An 8,145-nucleotide genomic window follows, 5' to 3' on the forward strand; every position below is an offset into this window, starting at 1 on the left:
TAACGGCATTTTGGACTGTATACGTAGGGGCATTGCCAGCAGATCGAGGGATGTGGTCGTTCCCTTCTCTTCGACGTTGGTGAGGCCTCATCTGGAGTACCGTGTCCGGTTTTGGGCCCCACACTGCAAGAAGGATGTGGAAAAACTGAAAAGAGTCCAGCATAGGGCAACAAAAGTGATTAGGGGGCTGGAAGACATGATTTATGAGGAGAGGCTGAGGGAACTGGGATTGTTTAGTCTGCAGAAGAGAAGAATGAGGGGGGAGTTGATCGCTGCTTTCAACTACCTGAAAGGGGGTTCCAAAGAGGATGGATCTAGACTGTTCTCAGTGGCACCAGATGACAGAACGAGGAGCAATGGTCCCAAGTTGCGGTGGGGAAGGTTTAGGTAGGATCTTAGGAAAACCCTTTTCCACTAGGAGGGTGGTGAAGCACTGGAATGGGTTCCCTAGGGAGGTGGTGGAATCTCCTTCCTGAGAGGTTTTTAAGGTCAGCCTTGACAAAGCCCTGGCTGGGATGATTTAGTTGGGGATTGGGTTGGACTAGATGACCTCCTGAGGTCCCTTCCAACCCTGATATTCCATGATTTGAAGCTGTTCCCGTGTATCAAGGTGAGCTGCAGCTCAGCGAACCCCAAGGATCTGAGCGAGGCGAGCTACTTTGCAGCAGAGGCAGACCAAGCGGCAGGTACAACACGGGGTCGCACCCCGGCCGGCAGATAGAATCTCATGTGCAAGATCCCGGCTCCTGTTACTTTGCAAAGTGTGTGCGTTTGCTCCGGGTTTTAGCTGTGGGCCAAGTGCCCTCTGGCTTCTCGTCCGGGCTCCGTCCTCCATACGCCTGGGCATCAGCGGGACTGTCTCAGGAGAGCAGCTGCCCCATCCCAATCTCCGCCCAGCCGGGGAAGGAGCAGAGGCAGCCCGGAGAAAAGACTCCTTTGAGCGCCAGAGACGGCCGGAGCATCTTATTTGCATAGCCACAGTGCATTGCGTGCAGCGAAGCGAGTCCCTGGTCGAGGGGCTGGTTTTGCTCCCTGTGTCCCCGGTTTCGATGATCCAACTCGGGCTGCCAATCGGTTCAATTCCATTTCCTCTGAAAGCTAGCGGTGTAGCGGGCTGGGAGAATAGTCACCCTGACTTTTGGGAGCGTAGGCGGTTGCTCCAGCAGCGCCTCTGCCGTCTGTTCTCCATACTCTGCTTTCTCTTCAGTTTGTATAAATCTTTTGCCTTTTACTAAAGATTTCCATGGAGAGGAATGTTTATGAGTTTGTATCCAATTTTTTAAGGCTTTGCTTTGGCAAGGCTGTTGCCTGCAGTGAGAAAAACAGAAGAGTGCTCCCTGAACTGGTGTCACTGGCTGAAGTTTTTCTATAGTATGAAAAAAGCTCAGAGCTCTGCAAATGATTTTGGGGTTTTTTTTTTCTTTAAGCTTCTTGTGCCAGTGAGATGGCTTCCTAGCTAGCCAGGGACTGTTTTGTGATGTGTATTCCGCTGGTTCTTTAGTTTTGTATATTTTTAGCAGGAATGGTGGAGGAGAGTATCACGGTGGAAGAGCAGCAAATAAATGTGCTGTTGTTTGTGTTAACATTTGGTTTGTCCTAAGAGTGTCTGGTTTGGAGTCATTGGTAACTCTTGGGTTAGTTATTGGTAACAGCTTATTATTGGGCCCCTGAGTTGAAAGGCTGCTCTTGCAGATTTGAGTTTGTCATTGTTGGAAGGTCAGTTCAAGAGCTGCTTTCTTAGTCTAGTCCGTGAGGGTTCTTCCGCCGCCCTCCTTAATATACCTCCCAGAAGGTGATTGCATGGTATCCCTCGTCTTCCCACAGAAGAGAAATTGTCCATCCCTTTCCTGTTGGGAAAACACCAGTGTTTTAACTTAGGAAACGGTCAACGTTTTGCCCAGATGAGGGCTGGTTCATAGGAGCAGAAGAAGAGGAAGGTTGTGGCCCTTTGAGTCAGATTCCTGGCGTTTCAGGCCAGAAGGAACCAGCCGATCACCTCAGAGGGACTAAGGGGCACCAATGCCCCAAATGGTGAGGAATTGCTTTGATGCAATTGACTGTCTGTTTGAGCTAGTTCTGCGTGAAGGAGCAGAAAAGAGCCTCGGGGCTGCGGAATAGCGCTTGAATAGGCTTTCTTTGCCCTGTTTTGCTGTAAGAGTTAACAGTGAGAGATTGGTAGTCCAGGTCAGTGGGTGGCTTTATGGAAATTAGGAGTATAGAGGGGAAACCAGGGAGAGGAAGGCATCTGCAAGACTTCTCTGTCTTTGAACAGAATTGTGTGTTAAGGGTTCTTGCTTCGAAGTCTTCCACTGGAGTCATTTCACCCACGAAAGCTCATGCTGCAAAACGTCTAAGGTGCCACAAGTACTCCTTGTTCTTTTTGCTGATAAATTAATGGAGGTTAAGTCCATGAATGGCTATTAGTGAGGATGGGTAAGGAATGGTGTCCCTAGCCTCTGTTTGTCAGAGAGTGGAGATGGATGACAGGAGAGAGATCACTTACTCATTACCTGTTAGGTTCAGTCCCTCTGGGGCACCTGGCATTTGGCCACTGTTGCCAGATATGACGCGGGGTTGGATAGACCTTTGGTCTGACCCAGTATGGCCATTCTTATGTACTTATGAAGGGAGGGGCAGAGCCCTGTGACAGAGTTTCTGTAGTGTAGTGGTTATCACGTTTGCTTAACACGCAAAAGGTCCCTGGTTCAAAACCAGGCAGAAACATGCTGGCTTAATTTTCCCAGTTCCTGCTGTTGTAGGAGTAGCAGTGATTTCTATGCTCAAAAGGTCTGTTATACTTCCCCTGCTTCCACTTTTGTCTCCTCTCCCTCTCTGAATGCCTGTGAAGTGGCTTTTCCCCTCCCGCTCCCTCCTGGAATGCTGGTGGGATGAATGGGCTGGTTGAAGAGCAGAAGAGCTCCCAGGTAGACAAGGTGTCTGGGACTCTAATTATGCATCACTCACACACCCAGAGCATGGACACTGCCCAAGGTGGAGTGTGACCAACCAGATGCAGCCAAGTCATCTCTAGTCGCAGGCCATGAGGTGCAGGCCCTTAAAAGGGGAAGGGACCCTGTGCTCAGGAGAGCACTCACAAGCTTGTACCTCCAGTGAATGCCCTTCACCCGGACCACCTGGCCAGTGGTTCACAGCGTTGCATTTCACTGTGCCTCAGGAAGACTTACCTTCATCGCCCCGTCCATAGCTGTGCTGTGGGACACTTACCTTGCAGAATCCTAACATCTCCAGTGCTGTGCCCGTCCTGGGAGTGTGAGTATGCGAGTGCGAGTGTGACACCCCCTGCCCCCGCTTATTTTGAGCTTAGCTGTCAGTATAACAAATGTGCTGCTTTCTGCCAAACTCTGGTGGGTCATTTGTCCTCCTTACACTTACTAGTTGGCCCAATTTTGGGTAACACCTGCGATAAACTCAACCCCTGCAGGACAGAGGGTGGTGAAATGAACTGAGAAAAAGCCTTAGCATCAGCAGGGGAAAGCTAGAGGATCTTGGCCTGTCACCTTTTGAAGCCTTGTGGCTTGGTCTCCTCTGCCCTTGGAGGTTGGCCTATGGCGGCCGGCTCTTCCTGCTGGCTTCCTTTGTGTGACTTGCCAAAGGAGGGAGTGAGGCAGGAATGGGGCAAAAGAGGAAAGTCGAGCTGAGGAAGGCAGGGCAGAAGCTAAGCACCTCAGTGCAGCTAAGTGGGGTTAGTAGAGTGCCACCATTCGTTCTGCAAAGCCTGGGGAGGTGCGGTTGGCTGCTGGGAGGTAGAATCCTGTGCCTGCCTCTTGGCTTCCCAGGGATGGCTACTTGCAGCCCAGGAGAAGGACGATGGTTCTGGGTGAAAGGAAGACAAGCAAAGCTCTGGGAGGAAATTTGGGTGCGGGGTGCGGGCTCTGCGCTGGGGGAGGGGGTTGGGGTGCAGGAGGGGTGGCACTTACCCCAGGCACTGCAGCTCCCAAATTGACGCGTACACACAACCCTGCGTCAGCAGCTCCTAGGTGGGCGGGGCCAGGGAGTCTCCGTGCGCCGCTGCCTGCAGGCACTGCCCCCAGAGCTCCCATTGGCTGCAGTTCCTGGCCAATGGGAGCTGCGGAGTTGGTACTCAGGGCAGGGGCAGTGAATGGAGACACTGCCCCCGCCCCAGGGGATGCTGGGACATGCCGGCCATTTCTGAGAGTGGCACGGAGGGATGGAGGCAGAGTGGGCAGGGAGCCACCTCAGTGCTGCTGGCACATCTCTGCACACCCATGGGGGGAAGGGAGCAGAGGGCCTCCATGTGCTGCCTAGGGGAGGGGCAGAGCACAGAGCTGCCTCCCCTCCCGGGTCTATTACAGGAGTGGGTGGGGTCTTTTGGCCTGCAAGGTGCAGCAGGTCGGACTAGATGATCACACTGGTCCCTTCTAACCTTAAAGCCTCTGAGTCTAAAATGGAGATGGAAGTAAAGGAAGTTTTTTAAAAAATAAACCAAACATTGTAATATCAGGATAACTCCAACAGCTCATTGTATAGTCCTGCCCCTTTCTTCCTCCATTGTGTGTTGAATGACCTGCAGCACATGGATTCTCTCATTCCATTGATAAACTGATACAATGTGACTGAAATTAAATCACTTCCCAGCAGAGAAAACATCACATCATTGCATTAGCTGGGAATTGAACCCAGGTCAACTAGCTTGGAAGGTAGCTATACTCACCACTATACCACCAATGCATCTGGCAAAAGTGTCACTTATGCTTGCCTAATGAGGTTAGACCAGCGTTGAAGAGATTTTTCTGCCTGTTAAAATGTACTGGATTCTCATCACTAAAAAAAACCCTCATGACTAAAAAAAAACCACCTCCATCTTCACTTGGATTTGAACCATCAGCCTTTCAATTAGCCACCAATGTTGTTAATCACAGGGTATGTCTACATTACGGGATTATTCCGATTTTACAGTGCATCCGAGTTCAGATTGCTGTCCAGAGCAGTCACAATGGTGCACTGTGGGATGGCGCCTGGAGGCCAATACCATCGAATTGCGGCCACACTAACCCTAATCCGACATGGCAATACCGATTTCAGCACTACTCCCCTCGTCGGGGAGGAGTACAGATATCGGTATTAAGAGCCCTTTATATCGATATAAAGGGCTTCGTTGTGTGGACGGGTGCAGGGTTAATGCCCTTTAACGCTGCTAAATTCGATATAAACTCACAGTGTTGACCGGGTCAGAGAGAGCAGCAGGTTTCCCATATTGTTTCCCGCTCTTGTTTTCTTTACTAGTTTCTCCTCTGCACCAACTTGCTCTTTTTCTTCATGAGCCTGGCTAGCTGAAGTGGGTATTCACCCATGAAAGCTCATACTTCAAAACATCTGTTAGTTTATAAGCTGCCACTGGACTTGACAGCATTTCTCCATTGGTCTGTGTGCTTTGGGGCAGGGACAATAACACATCCTGCTGCATCTGTTATTTCAAAGGGCGGTTTAGGATTTTCATTCTCACACATGGTGCACAAAGCAGGACTCAACCCTCAGTGAAAACTAAATGAGCTGCCCACAGGTTCTGGCAGCCACAATGAGCCATTTGGCGTGAGAGCCCAGACCTGCCCCTGTCCCAGAGGGAGGGGGGTCATCTGTGACAGGCTGGAACACTGACCTATCAGCTCTTAACTCTCAGTAATTCCATTATCAGTGCCTGTGAGTGTAATTGAAACAGCCATACTGGGCTGGACCAAAGGCCCATTTAGTTCTCTGACAGCTGCCAATACCAGGTGCTCCAAGAGGTACTCAACAAAGCACCACTTGGAGTTGAACCCAGGATCTCTTGTTTACAAGACAGGTGCTTTAGCCAGCTAAGCCATGGTGCCTGCTTGTGGCTCAGGGACACTCTCTGCCCACACCTGACTCCCTGCCATTCCCACTGGGGCCTGAAAAGCTTTGCTTGTGTTGGATTCTGCAAAGCAGAGGAGCAGGTGAGGTTTTCCTTGCAAGCTGTGTGTGTGTGTGTGTGTGTGTGTGTGAATCTTTGGCCAGGTCTGCACTACAAAGTTATTTCAGCATCATTATATTGCTCAGCTGTGTGAAAAACACACAACGCTCCCTCGGTCAGCAGCTTTTGGCTGGTGCACACACTGCAATGCCACGTCTGGCGACAAAATAAAACCACCTCGACAAGAGGCCTAGAGCTTTGTGCCAAATTGTCAGTGTAAATGCTGCTGGTCATTATATCACCATAACTGGTCTCCACCTGTATCCCACCATGAACTCGCCTGCCCTGCATTCCTGCTACAGAGGCCGGACCTCTCTCCTTTCATAGCTCCAGAAAGTTCTGACAGCTGAGCTGCTATCTACTCCGGGATTAGGTTGATAGAACTGCATTGCCAGCCTAAGTAATGTAATTACACCAACCTAATTTCCTAGTGTAGACCTGTCCAAAGAATCGCACACACACCTTGGGAGCAAAACTTCACCTGCTCCTCTGCTTTACAGAAGCCAAACACGAGCAACACTTGTAAGGGCCCAGTGGGGATTGGCAGAGAGTTAGGTGTGAGCAAACACGCTACTTTAAGCAACAGTAGTTACCATGGCTTGGCTGGTTAAAGCACCTGTTTTGTAAACAAGAGATCCTGGGTTCAACTCCCGGTGGTACTTTAAAGACTGGCTTTTGGAGCACCTGGTATTGGCTACTGTCAGAAGACAAGATTCAGAGCTAGATGAACCTATGGTTTAAATTACACTCGCAAGCACTGATAATAGAGTTACTGAAAGTTTGGGTGTTAAGAGCTGATAGGTCAGTGGTCCAGTACCCTCAATGTGGTTTTAGCTGGAAACACACCTGGAGGACAAAGACTCAACTGAACTGATTCAGAAGAGAATAATAACAATAATACTTTCAAACCAAAGTCCCCAAACAGATTAGTACTGGTTTTTCAGTTTGGGGAATTTTTTTTTCCCAGTCAGACCTTGCCAAGGGAAGCAGGGACAAAATGTTTGAGTTGCCTCCTTCAGAACAGCTTGGCCTAGACACTAGCTCTGGGTCACTGCTCTGGCCTTGCTCGGGTTGAGGGTATTTTAATAATTTGGGCTGGTCCCAGGGTGTTTGGAGGACATGACGAGGATGTTCCCTTTTGAGATATAAATTAAGAAATACAGGACTAGAGAATTTTTCTTTTTTTAAAAAATCTGGGATTTAGACATTTTATTTAAAGCAAGAGAGTTCTGAGTTTCTGAGAAGGTTTTTGTTTGCAAGAAGCAACATCATACCAAACGGGGACATGGTTGTCTACAAAGGAGGAGTAATGACTAAATGCATCCGATGAGGATGCGATTTGTACCCATGCATGCAGAGCACAATGGACTAGCAGTCCATCACCTTAACCACTCAGCCACCTCATCAGAACTATCAAGGAAAAGACAGGAGGAGAAATCTAATGTCAGCAGAGATAGGGACAATAAGGAGTTTTTAAATACTAAGCGGAAGCAGAGGCTGAATGAGCTCCCCCTTCACATCTAGTGAGGAGCTGGGGGAAAGACTTCAGGAACAGACCGTGTTTGCACAGACACACCTACTCTGCCTAGCTATGCAGCATGATGGGGCCACTTCCCCAAAATGACCAGTTTTGAATGGTGGTGGGTTACAAATCACTTTAGGATTGAGTGGAATGAAATGTTATTATCCTTCCTGCATGAGTGAAGGGCAGCAGAACATACCTAGTCGGTCCTGATGGAGGGGTAGGTGGGTGGGTGGGTGAGGAATAGCTTTCATTGGACTTCATAGAAGTGATTGAGAACATCATCCTAAAACAGTGGTCCCCAAACATTTCACACTGTGCCCTCTTATCCAGTTGGGGGAGGGCAAAACCAGAGCTTGAGGGATTCAGCCCTGGGTGGTGGGGCTCAGACTTTTGGCTTCAGCCCCAGGCCCCAACAAGTCTAATGCCAGCCCTGGCGACCCCATTAAAACAGGGTTATGACCCACTTTGGGGTCCTGACCCACAGCTTGAGAACCACTGCTCTATGCTGATGGGAGAGAGTTTTCCTGGGGTGTAGTTAATCCACTTCCCCAAGAGGTGGCAGCTATGTCAGTGGGAGAAACTATATTGGTGGGTGTGCAAGCTGTGGTGTTCACCACATTTAAGAAGTTTAATCAAACCCCATTTTTAA

The 8,145-nt window shown here is 49.5% G+C and overlaps 3 non-coding genes across 3 annotated transcripts; 2 read left to right on the forward strand and 1 right to left on the reverse strand.

Annotated features, from left to right (window-relative positions):
* Nucleotides 1–1,187: 1,187 nt before the first annotated feature.
* Nucleotides 1,188–1,303, forward strand: LOC120376039. Its single transcript, XR_005586964.1, has one exon. It is a non-coding gene; the product is annotated as a U5 spliceosomal RNA (small nuclear RNA).
* A 1,348-nt stretch (nt 1,304–2,651) lies between these two features.
* On the forward strand, nt 2,652–2,724 carry TRNAV-AAC. Its single transcript has one exon. It is a non-coding gene; the product is annotated as a tRNA-Val (tRNA).
* Nucleotides 2,725–4,637: 1,913 nt separating this feature from the next.
* Nucleotides 4,638–4,710, reverse strand: TRNAG-UCC. Its single transcript has one exon. It is a non-coding gene; the product is annotated as a tRNA-Gly (tRNA).
* Between the last annotated feature and the right edge of the window lie 3,435 nt (nt 4,711–8,145).

Source organism: Mauremys reevesii, linkage group 12, assembly GCF_016161935.1.
Source record: "Mauremys reevesii isolate NIE-2019 linkage group 12, ASM1616193v1, whole genome shotgun sequence".
Taxonomy (NCBI): Eukaryota; Metazoa; Chordata; order Testudines; family Geoemydidae; genus Mauremys; species Mauremys reevesii.